Source organism: Ambystoma mexicanum, chromosome 7p, assembly GCF_040938575.1.
Source record: "Ambystoma mexicanum isolate Mex_15411 chromosome 7p, UKY_AmexF1_1, whole genome shotgun sequence".
NCBI classification, from domain to species: Eukaryota; Metazoa; Chordata; class Amphibia; order Caudata; family Ambystomatidae; genus Ambystoma; species Ambystoma mexicanum.
Window position 1 is genome coordinate 337,402,415 of NC_090939.1, and position 23,875 is coordinate 337,426,289.

Genomic DNA, 23,875 nt, shown 5'->3' on the forward strand with positions numbered 1-23,875 from the left:
ACAGCCAGCTGTACAAGCGTCAGTCATAACAGCGCCAGGAACCATTCGCGCTAAAACATCAGCAATCACAAGTCCGGCGTAGGCGCTATTAGCACCAGAAAAGCGGCGGATAATCCGCCGAAAATACCTCCAGCAAAAAGCTGGAGGTAACAGAACACAGGCCACAGCAATAAAGGCCCAGGTGGAACCAATGCAAATCAGAGGCCTACAAATGAGCCACCCATGCACAACACACCCTCCCCAACACCATTACACCAGCAGGAGCAGGGAGGAAACAGCAATCAGGATCCAGGTGGAACCAATGCAAATCAGAGGCCTACAAAGGAGCCACCCATGCACAACACACCCTCCCCAACACCATTACACCAGCAGGAGCAGGGAGGAGACAGCAATCAGGGCCCAGGTGGAACCAATGCAAATCAGAGGCCTACAAAGGAGCCACCCATGCACAACACACCCTCCCCAACACCATTACACCAGCAGGAGCAGGGAGGAGACAGCAATCAGGGCCCAGGTGGAACCAATGCAAATTAGAGGCCTACAAAGGAGCCACCCATGCACAACACACCCTCCCCAACACCATGCTGCCATTTGGAGCCGGGAGCCTTGATGTTGACTTCTACCTGCTGCGCCTGGAGCTACAGAGGCCAGCCAACCAGGCCAGGGCCCTGGGAGTGCAGCGGGCAGTCGGGATGAGGAGAAGGAGGAGGAGAGCAGCACCAGCAAGGCGGCCAGCCATCCCCAGGGTCAGGCCAACACCCTGGGCCCTGACTGATCGTCAGTTGGTGACAGAATATCGGCTGGGCAGGGCAACCATCACCCAGTTGCTGGACACAATCCAGGGTGACATTGGCAGCCGCATAGCCACCAGCACGGCAGTACCTCCCCTAGTGAAGCTCATGTCTGTGCTTCAATTTCTTTGGACTGGCAGCTACCAACATACCGTTGCCATGATGCATGGAATGGCCCAGTCCACATTCAGTGCCATGCTGGGACAGGTGCTTGATCCACTGTTGAATCATGTGAACGAACACATTGCATTGCCAGCCACACAGGCACAGGTGCACCAGCAGAAGGGTCAATTCTATGCCATTGCCCAAGTCCTGAATGTAATAGCAGCCCTGGACTGCACACATGTGGCACTCGTACCACCCCAGGCACATCAGGCTGCCTACAGAAACCATAAACAGTACCATTCCCTCAACGTGCAGATGACATGTGGACCTGACCTCACCTTCAGCCACTGCTGTTCCCGCTACCCAGGATCCACCCATGACTCCATGGTCCTGCTCAACAGTACCCTGCCGGCGTACATGGAAAGGCACCGTGGCCAAAACACATGGCTACTTGGTGAGTACAAATGTATACCATAAAGCATGTCAATCCACAACTGATGGTGCCTGTCACAGAATCCATTATTCCCAATAGGCAGCACCATTACTGCAGCATTCACATTCAAGCACCTTACATGATAAACCTTGGACATGTCCAACACAGCAGAGCACACCCATGCATGATGTAAGACATGTTGCCGCACAGTGACATATGGAAGCCACACCACAATAAAGCCTCCTGTGTGAGTAGCACCATGGCTCCCAACACTGAGACAGTACAGAAATCTCACCCTGGCCATCCGACAGTAATGAAATTCCAAACCATAAACTGGCACATCCACAAATGCACCACTCATAAGTAGGCCGAGTAATGACAATGTATATCCCACAAACACTTTCCCCAAAATGGCCAGGGAAATGCATGGAGAACAGTACAGAATAGTGACGACTAGCAAATGCAACTGTAGCCAAATTGATTTGCAATGACACCTGAGGCAGCCACTTCTGTCATGCAGAAGTAGATGGAAGGGCCCCCTTATCTTGCGAGAAGTGAATGAGTACTGTCACATACAGAAACATAGGCGTCCCAAGTGGAGAGTACCCCATTGATTCAATTGTGCCCGTAGGACAGCACACTCCACAATGTCATAGGCCAAATGACAAAATCTTGTCCCCATACGGCTTTCTCTCCCCTGCAGGTGATTCTGGATATCCCCAGTACACGTGGCTCATGACCCCTATGCGTCACCCACACATGGCGGCAGAGCGGGCATACAACCTTGGCCATGCCCGTACACGGATCTGCGTGGAGAGGGCATTTGGACTGCTGAAGACACGCTTCCGGTGCCTCAACCGCACGGGAGGGGCAATGATGTATGCACCAGAAAAAGTTATCAAAATTGTACTGACATGTGCCATGCTGCACAACATCTGCTGTCGCAGAAATGTGCCACTGCCCCCTGATGCTCATGTGCAGCCACCTGGGGATGGTAGTGAGGGCGATGAAGTGCCAGAAGGTGTTGAACATGCACAAAGGATAGGGCTGAGGGAGGGGAGGTGGCAAGACAGCGATTGATAGATGGATTCTTTTAGAAATGGGTAATTGGTAAACTGGAAATATGTCACTTCAACATTAAATTGCATTAGTAACAATCACTACTGTCCATGCATTGTGATTTTTCTAACGTGATTTATTTTCCATCCAACAAACCCCCCTCCCCCAGTAAACACCCAGAACACAATGCCCCCTCCCCCCAGTGAACACCCAGCACACAATGCCCCATCCCCCCAGTGAACACCCAGCACACAATCCCCCCTCCCCCAGTAAACACCAAGCACACAATCCCCCCTCCCCCAGTGAACACCCAGCACACAATCCTCCATCCCCCCAGTGAACACCCAGCACACAATCCCCCTTCCCCCAGTAAACACCCAGCACCCAATCCCCCCTCCCCCCAGTGAACTACCCCCAACTGTGCAGATAGGCACATGTGTCTTATCAGGGCACCAACAACAATGCCATGCACCACTAGGAGGTCGTGGGTGCTTTCCTTTTCCAGGCACCTCTGGTGTACGTGCCCTTAGGTGGCGCATGGACCGGTGCCTAGGAGATGGCTCGAGGGATCCCTCCGTGGGTGTGGTCGATGTCGAAGGGACAGAAGGGGCAGCCATCATGTACTGTCGCATGAGGTTTTTTCCCTCCCTTGTTTGCTCAGCAAGTGCTGTAACTGCCTCCATCAACTCCCTCACTCATTGCCCGAAGCCTGTCAGGGCAGCGGTACATTGTTCAATGACTCTGCGTGTGCGCGCATTGGCCCACGCTATGTATTTGCACCCGTGCCGTATAGATGCACTGACAGCCTTGATGTGCCGGCTCTGCACCTTGGCCATTGATTCCACCGTGGCCTGTTTTGCCTCAATAATGTCGAGTCGGCCCATCACTGCTGCCCCAGTGACGAAGGGCACCCCTGGTGTGTCTTGTGTTGGCCTGCGACTTGTGTGCTGTTGGCGGGGGCTGCATGGTGACATGGCGCCAGCTTGGACTGGGCTGCCTGGCTCAGAGTGACGGTCTTCTGGGCTGCCATATGATGGCGTGTCCACGTCCGGCTGTGGTGTGCAGACACGACGCATAGGCACATGTCGACTTAGTGCATGGTGTGTGCCTGGGCTTGGGCTTCCCTGGGGTGTGACCATCCCTTCGGCCTCACTGCTTCCGGGAGAGTGCTGTCCTCGGGTATGATGGCCACGTGGAGGTGTTGCTCCCACGTCGGGCTCAGATCCAGACCTCTGTCCCTCAGCATCGGGGCTGTGACTGGTGGCTTGGGGCAAGCTGGCGGTGGCCTCCCTGCTGCCATGTGGCTGCTGCTGCTGTCTGGTTGGGCTGCGTTGGGGTGAAGTGGGTGTTGGCCTGGGTCGTCTCCCTTCCATACGGCCTCTTTGTGGGGTGGTGGTGCTGGTGGAGGCGCGCTGCAGTGGGCACTGTGTTGGTGTTGCCTCCTCCCCATCATCTTCGTCCCGCTGGGATTGACGTGTGTCTGTGGGGTACATAGGGTGTGGATTGAGTTCAATGCTACATATATTTGTGTGATGCAGTTCATGCCAACAAGTGTGATTGAGGACAGTATCAATCACGCATTCAACTTGCATTCTGTTCAGTCGCCATGTGGTGCTTGTTGTGAGTGTGTATGTGTCACGATCACCTGATTCCCACGGAGGCGCAGGTATGGCTTCGAGTGCTGATGCTTCTTCAATGGTGAAGCGCAGGACTCTGATGATGGACAGGAAGGGCCCCTCTACTCTGGCTTTTCTGGCTCGCAGGAATATTCCCCTGTGCGTGAAAAGGGAGTATTACCTACTGACGGAATAATGCTCAAGCCTCCCACTCCCTTCCAACCCTCCTCGATACCCTTCCACGATTCCCCGTGAAGTCTCACCTTAGGGTCTGGAAGGATGAGTTCTCCATCCTGCTTCTGATGCAGGGGCGCGTTGAAACCCAGTTACTTCACTGGATTGAGGTTTGATGGGAGTTCAAAATAAGCTTGACTATTCAGGTGAGGCGCTGTAAGAGTTCTGTTGCAAGTTCAAAAGTTCAAGCTTAATAATAATGTTCATTGTCTTATTGCAGCAAGCGCTAATGCTTATGTCTTTTTCCCCTTAGGGGCCGGGGTTCGGAATGCCAGGAAGCGGCAGGACCCGAAATGAAATGGGAATGACCCAAGTAAGTCTTAGAAGGAAACAGAGCTTTTCCTATTTCCCTTCCTTCTCTGACCTTGTTTTCTTGTCTTTTCTCTCTAGGCTCTGGGAAGTGGGTGCGGATCCGGATGATCGCTGCTGAAGATGGAGGCGCCCAGGAAAGGTGAGTGAAATGCAGCGCTGCAGCGATCGAAGCGAAATGCTTTTAAAATGATGTCTTCCCTTTCAGGATCGTCGGTGTGATGTCCCTGTGATGCAGCTTTAGCAGGTAAGGTCTTCTTTCTCTCCAATTCTCTCTTATCACCCTTTGCAGGCAACCCAGGATGCTGACAGGCGTGGCTGAAGTCCAGATGCAGGAGCTGACACGGTGAGCGTCCAGCTGCGAGGAGCAGAACAACGCGAAGCGTGAGTTGCTGATCGGGCGTGGTTTAAATAGCTTTGGAAGAAGTTCCAGGCATGTATCCTTCCACCGATCAGGTATGTATCCTTCCCCGACCACACCCAGGTGGAAAGTAGTCCCACAGGTAAAATAGTTCCATTCAGGCCTCAAGAGGGCCTGGATGTAGCAGCATGGTCTGCATCAGGTAAGTGCACATTAAAACACTTGAACACATGTCTAGCTTTATGAGCCTGGCGCCTAAGGCGCCAGGACAGGGGTCCAACATGAGCCTGGCACCTAAGGCGCCAGGACTGTGTCCAAAGGGCCCCAGCTTGGGCCCGCTGGCACTTCCCTAGGGGGAATGATGCCTGCCTCTGGGGTTGCTGTGTCGGACCTGGCTCCTTGGAGGTAGGCATCATGACAGTACCCCCCTCAAGGCCCCTCCCAAGGTTGTTCCCTCTCGGGGTTTTGGTTTGTTCGGAAATCTCCGGTGGAACCTTTGTATTAATCGAGGTGCATGAACCTGGTTACTAGGCTCCCACGATCTCTCCTGAGGTCCATATCCCTTCCAGTCAACAAGATAGAAGAGTTTTGACTTTAACACCTTGGAGTCTAAAATGTCTTTAACTTCGAATTCTAATTCCCCTTCAATTTGAACTGGGTCTGGAGGCTTGGACAGTCATGTCCCTGGTTGTACTGGCTTCAAAAGTGATGCATGAAAAACTGGATGAATACGCATGTTAGACGGTAAATCCAGTTTAAAGGCCACGGGATTGATTATAGCCTTGATGGGATAAGGTCCTATGAATCTGGGATTGAAGGTTTGCGGGCCTTTGAGGGGTAAATGTTTCATTGCTAGCCATACCTGGTCTCCTACTTGGTAAGGAGGAGTTTTACTTCGGTGCAAATCAGCATTTTCTTTATACTTTTTCTTGGCTTGCTGTAAATGAGTTGCAGCTTCTTTGAAGGCTCGGGTTATTGTGGAATGCAGATGATTTACTGCGGGCATTTCCAGGGTCAGAGGTGGATCTAGGTCAGAGGTCCGAGGATGGTGACCATACAAAGTATAAAAAGGAGTTTGTCCGGTTCCAGAATGCACTGAATTGTTGTATGCATATTCTGCGATCCAAAGGATGTCTTTCCAATTTAACTCGGATTGGTGTAACATGCACCGAAGATATTGCTCGAGAGTCTGATTGGTTCTCTCGGTTTGTCCGTCGGTCTGGGGGTGGTGGCTGGTGGATAACCGCATATCTATTTGTGCTAGTTGGCAACATTTCTTCCAAGAATTGGAGATAAATTGACTTCCACGATCCGAGACTAATATGGAAGGAAAACCATGTATGCAAACTATATTCTCCAGAAATTCCTTGGCCAAGGTGGAAGCTGAAGGCAAACCTTTTAAAGGGATAAAGTGGGCCATTTTGGAGAATAGATCCACAATTACAAGGATAGTGTTGTAACCAGCACAAGGAGGCAGGTCAGTTATAAAGTCCATTGACAAGGTGTGCCATGGTGCCGGTGGAATATCCAAGAGTTGAAGTAGGCCGGCTGGCCTTTTCTTTTGACCCTTGTTTTGGGCACAAATTCCGCAAGACAATACAAAAGACTTTATGTCTTTTCTCCAAGTAGGCCACCAGAAGTGGCGTTTGATTTTTTCCTCCGTTTTAGCGATACCAGGGTGTCCTTCCATTAATGATTCATGATGATGGGCAATAACAAGTTCTTGCAATTCTTTACTTGGCAGAAACAACCGCTCCTGGAAATAGGGTAAATCATCCTTAACGGTGTAATGAGGACCCTTTTGACTCCATTCCAGTAAGGCTGAAGAGTCTAGAAGTTGTTTTACTTGCGTTTGGATGTCCTCAATAGTTTGCAATGAAGTTAGGCCTAAGATTCTTTGTTCAGGTATGATTGGCACAGGTTCTAAACTCGAATTGGGTTCTTCCATGCCAATCCGGGATAAGGCGTCCGCTTTACCATTCTTGCAGCCAGGGCGATAGGTAATTACGAAATCAAATTCCGCAAAGAATAGAGCCCATCGGAGTTGTCGTGAAGATTGAGCTTTGGCCGTCTTTAAATATTGTAAATTTCTGTGGTCTGTAATTACGGTGATGGTGTGTCTTGCCCCGAGAAGGTAGTGACGCCAAGCCTTGAAAGCAGATTTAATAGCCAGTAACTCCTTGTCGGTAATTGCGTAGTTGATTTCAGGAGGAGAAAATTTCCTGGACCAAAAGGCCACAGGGTGTAGTTGGTTAGTTTCTGGGTCTCTTTGCGACAGGACAGCTCCCATGGCCGAACTGGATGCGTCGGTTTCCACAATGTAAGGGAGATCTGGGTGCGGGTGCTTCAATACAGGTGCAGAGGTGAATTTGGTTTTCAGGTCCTGAAAGGCTTGTTCGGCCTCAAGAGTCCATTCAAAGCGTTTGTTTTTCTTTAGGAGAGCTGTGATGGGTTGGACTGTTCGGGAAAATTCCGGAATGAATCTTCGATAGAAATTGGCGAAGCCGAGCATGCTCTGAACTCCCTTCACCGAGCTAGGAGATGGCCATTTGAGGATGGCGTCCACCTTTCGCGAGTCCATTCGGACTCCTTGAGGTGTCAGGATGAATCCGAGAAACTCAACTTCTGTGGTATGAAAAACACATTTTTCGAGCTTTGCAAATAGTCTGTGCTGGCGCAATTTCTCAAGAACTGCCCTAACATGTTTTCTGTGATCAGATTCTGAAGAAGAGTACACCAGGATGTCGTCAATATAAACAATGACACAGACATCGATAAGTTCCCGAAGAACATCATTCATAAAGTACTGAAAGGCGGCAGGTGCATTGCACAAACCGAAGGGCACCACCTGATATTCGAAGAGCCCAAATTTGGTGCGGAATGCAGTCTTCCATTCGTCGCCTTCTTTTATACGCACCAGGTGATAAGCTCCTCGGAGATCTAACTTGGTGTACACACAAGCGTCTTTCACCTTGGTCGATAAGCTCAGGGATCAGGGGCAGAGGATAACGATTCTTAATCGTTATTTGATTTAGGTTGTGATAGTCTATAGATGTTCTAAGGTTGCCCTCTTTTTTCGGCACGAAGAACAGAGCTGAGGAGACAGGAGACTTGGAAGGGCGAATAAAACCATTGGCTAGGTACTGATCTAAATACTGACGCAAATGCAGGTTCTCAGGTTCCGTAAAAGCATAAATCCTACTACAAGGTAGTTGAGCATTGGGTACCAGATTGATTTGGCAATCATAAGACCGATGGGGAGGTAACGTGTTAGCCTGTTCCTTCTGAAAAACGTCTTGGAATTCTTGGTATTCTGACGGTAGCTGTACAGGGGTGGAAGTTGCTGAGGCTAGACCCATAACTGGATTTCTTGGATAACAAGTTGGTTCACAATCAGGAAAACGTACCTTCTTTGCTCGCCAGTCGATTCTGGGATTATGTGTTTCTAACCAAGGAATTCCAAGAATTACTTGAAATTGTGGGGCCTTGATCACATCAAACACGATTGCTTCCCGATGTCCATCCTGACCCACCAGTGTCATTTCAACAGTGGAATGCGTTACAGGCCCTGAGGCTATTTCGGTTCCATCTACTGTAGTAATGACATCTTGGGTTACTTTCGGGCGGAGAGGGAGCTTAATCCTGGAAGCCAATTCACGGTCTATGTAGTTTCCAATAGCTCCACTGTCGATGTATGCTTTTACAGCATGCAACTGCTGAGGCTGTTTTGGGTCCACGAGCACCATTGGCATGACAAAATGCGAGGTCAAAGAGTTTGTTTTCAAGCTCGGCAAGCGGACCCCTAAGCTTGTCGGGCTAGGTCGTTTCCCGAATCAGGTGTCAATAAATCGTTATCAGTGGCTCCAACCACCTTCTTAGGTGGTTTAACCGGACAATTTTGAAGAAAGTGACCGGAAGTCCCGCAATACAGACAAAGTTGCATTTGCCGCCTTCTCTCTCGTTCCTTCTGCGTTAATGGTCCTTTAACATCGCCGATTCGCATAGGTTCGGATACGTCGGTACTCTTGGAGTTAGCGTGGGTTTTGATCGGTACTCGGGTTTCGTACTTGAACCGATCTGCTTTTCTATTTTGAAGTCTGTGATCAAGTTGAACCACCAAGTCTATGTAGTCTGCGCAGACCTGGGGTGGATCTACTATCTGAGCTAGAACATCCTTAAGCTCTCCGCGCAGGCCTCGATGAAACAATGTGATCCTTTTGTTTTCTGGCCATCCAGTTTCCACAACCGGTCTATTAAAGGTGGCAACGTAGGACAGGAGATCCTGATTACCTTGTCGTAAGGATAGCAGTTCGTTATCAAGGGCCTGTCCTTGAGAGTGTTGAGCAAACAATCTTTCCATGCTGGCCTGGAAGCCCTGAAAATCCTGGAGAATGGGATCATCCTGATTTACCAATGGAATAGACCAATCGGCAGCACTGCCACTGAGGTAAGATAGTATAAAGGCTACCTTGGTCTGGTCGTGAGGGAAGGCCCCGGGTCTGCATAGAAAGTGTAAACGACATTGGTTCCTAAAGACGGCATATTTCTTGGGATCCCCCGCAAAACGTTCAGGCGGGCCAAAGGCATGTGTCCAGGTAGATTGATTTGTACCGGGTTATTCAAACCCATTGATGTGGAAGTACCTCCGGAATTAGGTAAAGGAGTGTGCCCTGCCTGGGCCTGCAATAACCTTTTGGCCAGGTCATCAGTTCTTTCCTTGGATAGGATCAGTTCTCTTTTGAGAGCGTTGGTCTCCTTGCGGGCTGAGTGCACTTCTGCCCGTAATTCCCCCAAAAGCTGGGCCAGCTGATCTGTCTCGGAATTCTCCATAGCGCCCGGGTGGGAAATTGTGGGTAGGCTTCGCGTTCTGTCACGCTCACCTGATTCCCACGGAGGCGCAGGTATGGCTTTGAGTGATGATGCTTCTTCAATGGTGAAGCGCAGGACTCTGATGATGGACAGGAAGGGCCCCTCTACTCTGGCTTTTCTGGCTCGCAGGAATATTCCCCTGTGCGTGAAAAGGGAGTATTACCTACTAACGGAATAATGCTCAAGCCTCCCACTCCCTTCCAACCCTCCTCGATACCCTTCCACGATTCCCCGTGAAGTCTCACCTTAGGGTCTGGAAGGATGAGTTCTCCATCCTGCTTCTGATGCAGGGGTGCGTTGAAACCCAGTTACTTCACTGGATTGAGGTTTGATGGGAGTTCAAAATAAGCTTGACTATTCAGGTGAGGCGCTGTAAGAGTTCTGTTGCAAGTTCAAAAGTTCAAGCTTAATAATAATGTTCATTGTCTTATTGCAGCAAGCGCTAATGCTTATGTCTTTTTCCCCTTAGGGGCCGGGGTTTGGAATGCCGGAGATATGGCACCGACCCGAAGTGTAAGTTCTGGATGAGCGTTCAGGTAATGTCTTTGCATTCGCTCATTCAATGTCTTTGTCTTTTTTCCCCATTGGGGCCGGGGTCCGGAATGCCAGGAAGCGGCAGAACCCGAAATGAAATGGGAATGACCCAACAGGTAAGTCTTAGAAGGAAACTGAGCTTTTCCTATTTCCCTTCCTTCTCTCACCTTGTTTTCTTGTCTTTTCTCTCTAGGCTCTGGGAAGTGGGTGCGGATCCGGATGATCGCTGCTGAAGATGGAGGCGCCCAGGAAAGGTGAGTGAAATGCAGCGCTGCAGCGATCGAAGCGAAATGCTTTTAAAATGATGTCTTCCCTTTCAGGATCGTCGGTGTGTTGTCCCTGTGATGCAGCTTTAGCAGGTAAGGTCTTCTTTCTCCCCAATTCTCTCTTATCTCCCTTTGCAGGCAACCCAGGATGCTGACAGGCATGGCTGAAGTCCAGATGCAGGAGCTGACACGGTGAGCGTCCAGCTGCGAGGAGCAGAACAATGCGAAGCATGAGTTGCTGATCGGGCGTGGTTTAAATAGCTTTGGAAGAAGTTCCAGGCATGTATCCTTCCACCAATCAGGTATGTATCCTTCCCCGACGACACCCAGGTGGAAAGTAGTCCCACAGGTAAAGTAGTTCCATTCAGGCCTCAAGAGGGCCTGGATGTAGCAGCATGGTCTGCATCAGGTAAGTGCACATTAAAACACTTGAACACATGTCTAGCTTTATGAGCCTGGCGCCTAAGGCGCCAGGACAGGGGTCCAACATGAGACTGGCGCCTAAGGCGCCAGGACTGTGTCCAAAGGGCCCCAGCTTGGGCCCACTGGCACTTCCCTAGGGGGAATGATGCCTGCCTCTGGGGTTGCTGGGTCGGACCTGGCTCCTTGGAGGTAGGCATCATGACAGTATGGAGGTACACTGCATGGGAATGTTGGAGTGACAAGATTGAATGCGTGGTTGGGGTGCACTGCGCTCTGGGTTTTGGGGGTGTATTCATACACACTCAAACTCTACGTAGCTATCCTATGGCTATGGATGTCTATCCCCTGCCCCTGTCATTCATGCACTGCACGTGCAGGGTCGTCTAGGCAGCACTACGGTTCAATGGATGTAGGCCTCACTTATGGGTGTATGCAGTACCTCACACACATTTCTTCGCATTCATTCACTCAGGGTCTGCATGTGTGGTACTTTCAGCTGCATGCATTCGGGGGTGGGACTCACCTGCAGTTGGGTCGATGCCAGTGCCTGCCTCCACTCCACCAATGCCCTTGATGGTGCCAACATCTATCAGGGCTGTCATTTTCTCCTCCCAAGGTGTGAGTTCGGGTGGGGGTGGTGGTGGGCCTCCTCCAGTGCAGTGGCCCTACTTGCAGTCCGGTGCTGTGACAGGATGCCACGGACTCGCATGCGCAGGTCGTTCAGGCGCTTGCGGCAATCCTCCCCATCCCGTGGCACGCGCCCCACAGCACTGACCCTTTGGCTGATTGATCGCCAAATTTGTGCTCTGCGCTGGCCACTTGTTTTGCCTTATTGTGCTCGAGAAATTCTGGTAACATGCTTCTCCCACAGTTAAATACACTTTCTGGAAAATGTGACCTTTTTAATAACTTGAAATCTTGCTTCATGATATGATATGATATGATAGTTTATTTATATAGCGCCTATACACAATGTGTTTCAAAGCGCTTCAAGGCAAGGGAAGGTAACAAGGGAAAATACAATGACATTCTTACAGGCCAAGAAAAGTAAGGATGTGAAATTAACTATTGTACTCGGCCTGATGACATTTCAGATAGTGCAAGAGCTAAGACATAGATAAGGAAGGGAGGGGGAGAGTGAGAAGTAAATGTAAACAGACAGGCGACTACCGTACTAGGCCTGATAGAGCCGGAGAAAAACAAAAGGTGAGGGAGAGGGGTGCAGAAAGGGAGTAGAAGAACAAAAAAAGCTACTATCGTGCTAGGTCTGACAATATTTCAGATAGTGCTGGATTGGGGTTCGGGGGTACAGTAAGGGGAGGTGGGAGGAGACAGACAAGGTTGCTAACATACTAGGTCCATGACAATTCTGATAGAGTAAGTGCATAGTAGAAAGTAAGGGGAGGAGGGGAGGAGAAAAGAGAAGGGAGAGGAGGGAAGAACAGAGAGTAAGCAGTCAAAAAGAGTGGAGAAGCAAGAGGGGTGAACAAATACAATTGCAGAAGGCAGTAGTAACACATTATGTTGCAAGACAGGATACAAGATGAAGACGGGCACAGCATGATTCAGGGCCACCATGAGTACAAATGCAAAGGAAGTCCAGCATGAGAGTTGAGAAAGGGTGACGCACCATGAATCAATTAAGTGCATAAAAGTCAAATCCAGCATTGGCAAGAAGACGGTGATTGTGAATCCAGAATGTATCAGGACAGACTCCTGCAAAAGTAGGCTGGAGAGTGGAGGGGGGAAACCGGGTAGAAGAATCAAGCAAAACAGGAAACACCTGTGTGTGAGAAGGGGGGGCACAAAAGGAACATCACAGGGGGACCAGAGGGGGTGGGGATGGGCTGTGGGGACAGAGGGAGTAAACACATGTTGGTGCATGCTAACCTGCTGTCTGAGCAGGAGGTCGGCCCCTGGGTCCTCCTGGTCCGAACAGGTCCAAACAGCAATTGCCCTTTTCTTTGTTTGCCCTTCGCTTCGGGCGCCCGGTTGAGAGACGCCCTTGTTCTAAGAGTTAAGAGCAGGAAGGAAGAGGCAGGGTTAAGAAGGTGGGTGGTGCTTAGGCCAGGTGACCTAGATCCACTTGCGCCTGCTCACCAGCCACAAAGGAAAAAAGGCTGGAGGGCTTCTTAAGTAGGGAAAAGAGCAGCAAGCAGGAAGGCACCAGGTGGGCGGGCTTGCTAAGTTGTGAAAAAGAGCTGCAAGCAGAAAGGCACCAGGCGGGCGGGGCTTGCTAGGTGGTGAAAAAGAGCGGCAACCGGGAAGGCACCAGGTGGGCAGGGCTTAGGCCAGGTGACCTAGATCCACTTGCACCTGCTCCCCAGCTGCAAAGGAAAAGAGGCTGGAGGGCTCCTTAAGTAGGGAAAAGAATGGCAAGCAGGAAGGCACCAGGTGGGCAGGGCTTGCTAAGTGGTGAAAAAGAGCGGCAAGCAGGAAGGCACCAGGTGGGCGGGGCTTGCTAAGTGGTGAAAAAGAGCAGCAACCAGGAAGGCACCAGGTGGCCGGGCTTAGATAGATGATACTGGATATATGTTAGCCATGTGGTCTTATTCCGTAGCCTCCTAGAGTTCATGCCCAGAAATACGTGGAACCCTTGAGATAACAATGGCGCTCTGATTCTGCAAGCAGTGTGTCATCATGGCCTTGCCTGGCTTAAGCATCTCCCTAGAATGTCTTAGGGAGCTTGTTGATAGGCTTAGAATATGATCTGGCTCCGAAAATCATGTTTCTACAATTTCAGAATTACAGTCAGAATGCATAGAATGGCCAGTTAGAAGAGCCTCAGGTTGAAGGTCAATGTTGTTAGAAGTAAGGGCTTGCTGCACCACCTCCATGAGCATGCAAGCAGCCGTCATAGATGAATTAGACTGAATGGTATTCCACAATTTGTTCGACAATCAAGTGTGTCAAATTACATGTTGGTGCATTATTTCCACTTTTGCTACCACACATAAAATAGATTTTGTGTTGCGGTTAAGCTTGTTGAAAGGGTTTATGGGGTTTGGTGAGGAAGGGTGTGGAGCGTCTCTCCCTGCAGGGCCATCTTAAACAATCTTGGGGCATGGGGCATGGACTCCTTTGGGGCCCCCTCCACTGAACCAATGGGATTACATTAAATCCATATTCTTTGGTTGTGCCCCCCTCATCGTTCTCACAACCAACAGCTTGATGTGCTGCTTTCCAGTGATCCAAATAATCATGGGCACTCCCTCTATGTCCCACTACCCTATTCATGCTTGCTTTAATCTGAATGATAAAAAAGTAGCATTTCTTGGCCAACATTTGCAGTCAACGACAAGGGTACTTGTGTTCTAGCACAGGTAGAGAACACTTTTCATCAATAGCAGGCATGAGGAAGGTAGACCGGTCATAGTATAAATGCAGAACACAGATCATATGAAAATGGTGTACATAATCCAGAATAGACAGATTACTCAGATTAGGTGCCTAAAAGATTGCAAAAGTGCTCAAGCATGGACACAGGAGAACAATTGAAAGCAAGGAGAAACATACAGATACCATAGCACAGCTAATGAATGAAGATTAGAAGCTAGCAGGAACAAGTCCACATTCAGGCATACTGAGATTAGAAGAGGGACATGGATTTCAAGAAGTGTTGCAAATAGAGAGCAAAGTAGCTCTGGTGTGCAATATATCAATGCTCACTATTACTACAGTGGAAGCAACACTATAGCCAGTGAAACCACGAGTAAGGCTTTTTTAACCATGAAACCCTGAGAACAAAATCCCTCTGAAGGTTGACAATTTCCAAAGGTTTCAGGAGTGGTAATTTTGACAGGTTAAGCTATATGAAAATTAAATGTGATGACCAATATCACACATTGGTTAGGAGGTGAGGCTGGGATTTGCACCCGCTCTGTAATGTCTGCACTATACCATTGTTTTCTCCAGTTCTTACCATGAAGTAAAATAATCCCATTTTATAGAACTGACCTGAACATTTCCCAGTTCACATAATCCAATAGGACAATTTCTAAAAACAAAATGTATAGAAGCATATTATGCAAAATGGGAATGATTCTAGCTTTATCGTCTCCACCATCAAGGGAAGTAATTAAGTACCAGCATTTAAGTTGATGTGATACATATATATTTTTATCCAGGTTTCTATTTTGTATTTTAAAGCTTTAAATACACCGAAAACACAGGTTTGTGAAATTGCTATGTACAGGCATACAGAAAATCCCTGTACAAAAGGGCAAACCATGTTTTGTGTCAAATAAGCAGACCTTAAAATATGCTTGCCCGAGGCCTGTGATATCTGGTCCATTCTCTTCTCTAGAACCCTTCCACTGCAGGAGGAAAGCTACAAGAGCCAAAGTATGCCAAAGTGAGCACAGAAAGCAGAGCAGAATGTACCTGTCAACAACAAATACAAAATAGACTTAGAATCTCAACAGCGTGACATAAAAGACTCTATTTTTTTATTTTTTATTTTGATTTAGTTGCAAGTCAACTTCTCAAATATTAATTTATATTAGATTAATAAAAAATGACCATACAAAACATACTAAAATAGAACAACATTTTTATGATTATTTACATGTTTTTGGCAAACTTTGTCAACTCACATATGGTTTTAATTCATAATCCTATATATGCAATTTTTTAAAATAAAAGATGCATGAAAAAAGAAACTAGTCATATATAAAAGTTGAAAAGTAATCTATTACCCCATAATAGTTCCTACATAAGTCAAATAAACAAAATTTGAGAATATAAAATTAACTGTTATGTTTATCTGCAATAGTAGATTTCCAATCGTCATAGGATGCATGTACACAATTTGTTTTTGGGTCTTTCAACTCCAATCATCAGTACAATTTAAGTTTAAAAGGTTTTTATCTAGTTTGTCTACCAGGAGATGGAAACAGTTTAGGTGTTACAATGTTGACCCTAGTTTATCCACCCGGAGATAGAAACAGTTGTGCCAGCACTTACAGTTTTAAGCATATAGTACGGACATGTATGTTCAATAGATCATTTATCTATCTCTACTTTCCTAGGTACTTACTGTGTGGGATCAACTAGTTTTATTTAAGAACCATATAGTTGATAGATTGAGATATATACTGTTAGCATTCTGCTTCATCATCCATACCATGTTTTTATTTATTGTAGCATATTTTTGTAGGTGTTTATGAAAGATTTCTTTCCTCATACACTCCAGGGCTTTACAGCCTAGCATTATATGTTTTAACATCTCTTCACTCTTGTTGCAGTAGCTACATGTGTTATCCCAGATTGTCTCTTTGTCCTATATGGCTGTTCTTGACTTAGTGGGCCATAGGTCAAATCTGAACCTCATAACGTTAGTTGTATAGTGTATGTCTGGATATTTCTTACAATATTCAGGGATTGTTTTTCTTTTCCTTGTTTGTATGATCTCAGATTTAAAAATGTGATATTTCTAACACTCTGTTATTGTTTTTATCCAATCCATCTCCCATGTTTTTAATTTCGCCCGATTAGGGTTAGTTATTAGGAGATCTTTGCAGATAACGGCATTTGTGATTATATCTCGACAGTTTCTTTCCCACTTATTTATCATGTCATTTCCTTCTTCCTTGAAAGCTTTAGTTACAATCCATATTACTGTATTTGTATACTTCTCTTTGTTCTTACATTTCGAATACAGCATTACCATGTTCCAGTTTACTACAGTTTCCAAGGTCAATCCTAACTCATGTCAAAGGATTTGCATTGGCAAACATTTTGGTAAAGATAACAATGTTTTCCAAAACGTACCCTCCAGTCCAATCCATTTTGGTTGATCCTGTAGCATTCTACTTGATGTACCACATGTTATGGCAGGGACTACCTTTTGTCTGTAATATGTAATGATAGGCATGTCCATAAAATGTACATATTTCCTTTGTATCATTTTGGTTTGTGACCATAGATTGGTTATTTTATATTTCTGGTTTTCTGTGTATGGGAGATCGGCTTTACTGTTGTAAATGTTGATTCCTAAATATGTTATTGTATCTACAATCACTGCATGCCTACCACCAATGGTCCAGGTTTTGTTCTGCTTTCTACTAGTCCTTTTCCTTTCTCCTATTATCATTATATCTGATTTCTCTGGATTTATTTTTAGATGATTTTGTTCAATGTGGATCTCTAGTTCGCTCAAAGGCCAACGCAAGCCTATTGCAGTGTCTTCCATTATTGTCAAGTCATCGGCATATAATAGGTGGCTTGTTTGGTTGATCTTAGGTGGAAATGATCTAGCCCTGCTGCGGTGCGTGCCTATTTCATTTATGTAAAAGTTTAAACGCGTTGATGCTAATAAGCACCTCTGTTTCATCCCTGAATTTGTTTGAATAGCTCTAGTTAGATGTCCTTCACTATTCAGCTTAACTTTTATAGAGGTTCCTGTATAGAACTATTGTATTAAGTTCAATAGATATTCAGGGCACTTGGCTTGATTTAATGTATCCCACAATTTGGAATGCGAAACTGTATCAAATGCCTGTTTGTAATTAATATAGGCCACGTATATGTTTTTTTTAATTACATGTGGCTTTATGTTTAAGCACTTGCATAATTAGGAGATTAGGAGTTGCTATTAAAGTTTGGTGAACAATGTAAGTGATTTCTTTAGGTATGACAGCCTTTTGGGGCCCTCTCCAAGGTGGGGGCCCAGGGCAAGTGCCCCTTTTACCCTCCCATAAAGACGTCTCTGTCTGCCTGCATTTTGGATTAAAATAATTGGTTAAAAATTGGGGCAAAATGTGACCTGACCAGCTAAAATTGAACACATTTTATACATCTGGCTGAAGTGCACGCATTGGTGGCCGATTCCGTCCACTGATCTTACGTTCCCCAATTCATCCAAATCCCATAGATGCAAAGGTTTGTGCTTGCACGAATTGCCTAGGCATCCACCTGCTCCTCTTTGTAAAATGAGCTGCTGGCAGGGAGCCAGCAGGCATCTCTTCCCTGACACCATTACTGGGAGCATGTTTTAGATGTCAGTCGTGAAAGTGCAACTTACATGCAATGCTTGTATTGCATTTCTACCTCTTTTATTGTGTGTGCCCTGTACAATATTAAAAAAGATTCTCCATTCCCAAGCAACATTTTGGATTGGTCATGCAAGGTTTTCTTTCTGTGACACTGTGACTCCACAGACCAGTCACTTGCTCATATTCAAATGGGGTAGATTAAATCCTTGTGCTAATTGGGCTTAGGAGTTCTGGGACCTTTTAGGTTGTTATGTAGATTAAGTTGGATGATTATCTGCAATATGTCACTTAAAGATTACTATCTGGTTGGAATACATTGTGTGGATGCTTAGAAGGGCAATTGGTGTAGCACCCGCATTTTAGTTTTATGCTGTTGTTTTTGGACCCATTTTCTGTGTTGTTTGGTAGGGAGTGAGTTGAGTGTATTTTAAGCAAACCGTTCCTGCGTGGTATCCATTTGTTGAGTGCTTGCTGTAGTTCAGCAGTGTGTGTTGCGTGAGTGTTATTTGCAAAGTAAAAAATTGAGGAATTGCAGGAGGACTCACAAATGAACATAGATGTTAGCATTGTGTGTGTAGATGTAACAACTTGGTGAATTACAGGTATATATCTCACCAATGGGCTATTAGACTTTTAAGGTATTACTGTCTACAATGTGGTCACCGATGATTGGGATGAGTATCTGGGTGGCATCCGCATAGTTGGTGTACGTGACACGCAGATAATCAAGTATATCAAAGAAAGGCTTGGGGAACTCATTGTAGAGAGTTGGGGAAACACAAGTTCCATGTGGAACCCCACAGGTCACTGGCGTCGGTGAGGCTTATGCTGAAGGTGGAAACACCCTCATGGATCTGTTGCTAAGGAATGATTCAATCCATGCCTTTGCTTGGTCCAAGAAGTGTGCCACAGATGTTTACATAGAATCTTCTCGTTTACTAAGTCAAATGCCGCTGATAAGTCAAGTAGTAGGAATAAGGCAGATTTACCCTTGTGATTGTGACTTACCTACAACATACTGATTACGACCTGTGCAACCTTGTGCTGCGATTGTAATTTACCTGCAACCTACTGGTTATGACCTGTGCAGCCTTTTGCTGGAATGTAACTTACCTGAAACCTACCGATTATTACCTGTGTAGCATTGTGCTTGAATCTGATTTACCTGCACACTACTGATTATGACCTGTGCATCCTTGTGCTGTGAATGTAACTTACTGCTACCTACCAACTATGACCTGTGCTGCCTTGTGCTGTAAATGTAGTTTACTTGTAACCTACCTATTACATCCTGTAACACCATATCCTTTGTAACTAGCGCCTAGATGCCTCAGGGTTTTGTTGCTGCTAGAAATGCAAAATAAATAAATACATATTATCCACAAATCTAATGCCTAGGTAATTGAAATGTTTTACTCTTGTCAGTGCTTCATAATCCACATAAATCGATAGAGCCTTTTTGTTATTATTGTTATAGCAACACCAGTGAGGTACCTTTATTAACCACCATACACTTAAAATTAATAAAATCTGCATAGACCTTCTGTAGTTTGTGTGGTGCAAATTCCATTCTCCCTATGAGCCCCAACCACGTCATCATCATAAACTAGGCTTGTAATTAATTGTTGTCTAGCTTTCGGTACATCCAATGTGCCAGCCTGCAAACCTAGAGTCAGATTGTTCAAATACATACTAAATAAAAGGTGGAGAAAAAATACCCTGCCAAACTCCCTGCTTTATCAAATAATTGGTTGTTCATTCTCCTGCTGTTTCATACCTAATAAATGCTACATTGTATAATTGGCTGAAAATACTTAATAGGCCAATATCTAATTTAGACAAATGATTCCACAGTAAAGCTCTATCCACCTTATCAAAAGGTATGCATTAATACATGAAAGCCAAACATGTGTTCCCCTTTTTGACCTCATGATATTTTACATATTAAAATGACAGATTAAGGCATTATTCCTCTGTCCCAAACATGGGCAGAAACCTAGATCTGAGTTTGGGAGAAGACTGGCACCAGTCATCCACTCATGCAGTTTGGAAAGAATAAGTGTGCCCATGATCTTCAAGAAGATATCACTTAGAGATATTGGTTGATAGCAACTGGGAAAATCCCTTGAACTTTTCTTAAAATCATAATTAGAAAACTTATCTGCAAAGTGTCTGGTAATTTAAGTACCACCAACATAGCTCTAATCATGTTCCGGATAAGAATAGACCAGACCCCCATGTTTGCTTTATTGCTGTCACCTGACACTCTGCCGGGCCTAGGTGCTTTACCAGAACCTAGTTTATCTATCACACAAATAAACAGAGGTAATGTGTCAAATCCTCAGCCAACTTTTCCATATTATGTAAGAGTGAACTATTATCTTTCGCATCCTTCTGTGCTTGACCATTTAAAGTGCTAAAGAGCAGGAGCCACTCATCAGGTGGACTCTTTCCCCTTGGTGATTTATATGTCAAATTATCATTAAAACCTTGTGCAATCATGCATCAATCATTTCTAGAGTCATTAGCATTACAATAACTTAGCAACTCAACCCATTCATCCTTTTCGTTGTTATGTTTGGCACAGACCATAACTCGTTTTTACTTTGCACACCCCTAAGAATGGGGAGCTCTATGTAAATGCTTATTTCTCAATGAAATTCCCTCTTAGCTGTTCTACACTCATAAGCATAACAAGTTTGTTGAAAGTGCTTATCCTCAATATTGTCATAAAAGCACACCATCATAAAAACATAACCCTATTTATGATTGTGTTAGATAACATGGCTTCATTAGCCTGAGACCTTTAGCCTTTCTACCATTATTGCAAACCCGATCAATCTGTTCTCAGGTATTCTGGGAATTGATCATCACAGGCAATATGCTCATTTTTAGGACTAGGGGGAAGTGGTTACTTTCAACTCTATCCGTAATCATCATATCGACCACCCTCCACAAGCAAATAATAAAATAACCATTTGGAGCAATAGAGGTTTGAATAAAAGTATCTTTCGCAGCTCTTTCTGATACAGTTATTCCATGAATACAGCATAAATGAAATTCTGTTTTAAAGGATAATTTCCTTGCCTATTTATTAACCCAGAATGTCTTAACATGTATTTAAATACGAGGAATCATCTAACTAACCTAGACCAAATCTTGCAATAAATCAACACCTATGATAATACAAAAGTCAGATGAGGTAGGACCAACAATGTGTTTATAAAGACTGCATATTGAATTCAAGGTCATGGTACAAACATGTATCCCTGCATAAGTATAATACACATTAAAAATACATCCACTCTTACATAATGTAAACCTACATGTCAAACTTTGGATAGAAAATTATCCCATTTCTAGACAGGAATAAGAAGCAATGCCTGACTTAATCCAAGTTACCAACGCCCCTTTAGCCTGACCTCTATCAGCAGGAATAGCAGGAATAAGGAAGGAGACAGGGCACAGCTGGGCCTATTTGCCTGGTTCACAACCCATTGGGATTGTGCCATTATAATACGCTTCTGTGAATCAGGATCCACTTTTCTTGAAGTAGGATAATGTCCAACTGGGGGATGAAAGAACACCAATAAAGGTCAGTTTGTTATTTAGCCTACTTCAGCCAATGTTCCATAATACAATGGCACAATTAATCTTATTGAGTATTTTATTACACTCTTCAGTTACGCTACTCCCTAAGGTGACATTAATAATGACATTGCTAAACTCAGGTACAGCACCCCCAGCCTCATGTAATAATACCCTCTGTTGGCAAACAACACCAAAAATATTCCCATCAACCCCCATTTTAGCAACAAACCCATCAACCTGTACCCTATGTGAAACTACTTCACCCAATGTCTCTTCACCCCAGCTGATTGCTGATACTAGCCCTTGAGACAATTCCATAGGACCCACCCCAATGTTCCTTTACCACCTGGACTATCTTCACTTTCAGGCTTTGGGTCTCCTCAACATTGGTTGAGCAATTGAGGGAATGGTTACTAAATAAGTCGCAAAACATTACATTTGCCTCTTAAATTAACTACCACGATGATCATGTACTATTGCTAGGGTTGGGTAAAATAAACATAGCAATTTCTATTTGAAATAACCTGACTTGAAAAATATCTGCAACAAGTTATTCGAGTCTAAATGCAATGATCATGTCATGCTTCATTTCAAGGACAGCATGCTAGTAGAGAAAGGATGCTGTCTTGAATGGGCAGAAATGATTCCAAAGAAAATTGGAAAAGAAGTGAAAAGAAAATGATTACAAACCTTGAAGATAAAAGTTCTCACAATATTCTGGTTATGAATGCAGAATTAAATAATTAATTATTTTAACCGAAAAAATGCCAGTTTTGGTACATTTTATTGGGTTAACTGTACATATTTCACAGAGCTGGAACAAAACATTAGCTTTCAAAGTCCATCAAACTTCCTCTTCATATATTGCATAGTGAATTGATTCGTACAAAAAGCCACAGCACATATCATTCTCAAAATGAATACATAAAAAGGGACATTTTGAACATTGTGCATATGTGTCTGGAATGCGCTGTCTAATTTAAAAAACTGTAAACCTCCTGGAAGCAGGGAGCACATAACGATTCTGAAACAGTACACATTCTGAGAGTTGCATTTAACAAATGAGAAAAAATATATCCCTTTCACATTTAACCATTAAGTTAGCCCCATACAGCCTTCTGGAGGGCCCTGCTAGTTTCTGAAAATTGCTGATATTATTTTAAAAGGCATATTCAAGTGAGAGGTTTGAAAATACATCATTAAGGAAAAGGGTCTGCATTGCATTTTCCTCAAACAGAGCCTGAACATGTGTTTTTCAGTCTAAGATAGTGCCCAGACATTGTAGTGAGTGCAATGCAGTTGCTATATTTCCTGGCTAGTGTTCAATTTGGCACTAGAAGATATGAGCTGAAGGTTTAACTAGTTCATTCTCCAATGATATGTCACTATGCCACAGACTTTGGTGCTGTGTTTTTGCATTGTTTTTGCATTGGATGAGGTATACAGCATTGGACAATCTACAGTTGTAGGTCCCTTTTATCTGTATTGGACTATTGTGTGGGGTTGTTTTTGCAGATCAGATGCAAATATGCAAGGTCTTCTTTGTTCTTGATCTAGTGGGAATGTACACCTGCTAAGAGACTGTTCATGGTTTCTTGGTTGCTTATATGCAAATGGGGGAGCTTTTGTGAAGATGTCACTCAGCTCAACATCCCTGCTGAAAATTGGTTGAAGGTCCTTAGCAATCCGATCCATTTCTGACTCTTTTGCAAGAAGGGTGTTTCGGCTGTTGAAAATTGATTGTCCTGTGTCTTCCTCAGGGCCATATACATTGGTATCAGAAGGCCTGGCTCTGGACAGCTTTGTGTGGCTTGGCTGGAAACTTGCCCCATGTAGGTATGTGTCACTCTCAGTCGATAGCTTGCATACAGCTGTTTCTCTATACCCATTTCTTCCAACTGAGATGTATGCATGAGGGAAATGTTTGCTCTTCTTGGAGTATTCCATAGTGAAGTTAATGATTTACAGAATATTTTAAGAGTGTCTTCACCTTCCAATATCAAGAAGATGTGATCAATGTAACGCAGGCATGTTAGTGGTTTCAGGGATTGCTGTTGTAGAAACGCCTGTTTGAGGTCCTCCATGGAAATATTTCCATAACGACTTGCCATTTATGACCCTGTGGCCGTTCCTGCCTTTTATATGCAGTGTCTTCCATTGAAGCAGAAATTATTGTGTGCGAATATGAATTTCATGAGATCTGTGAAAAGTGTGGTTGGGTTGTCTACCTTGAAGTTAATTTATTGCAGGACCTTCTGGCATACTGCGATTCCATATTCATATGTAATA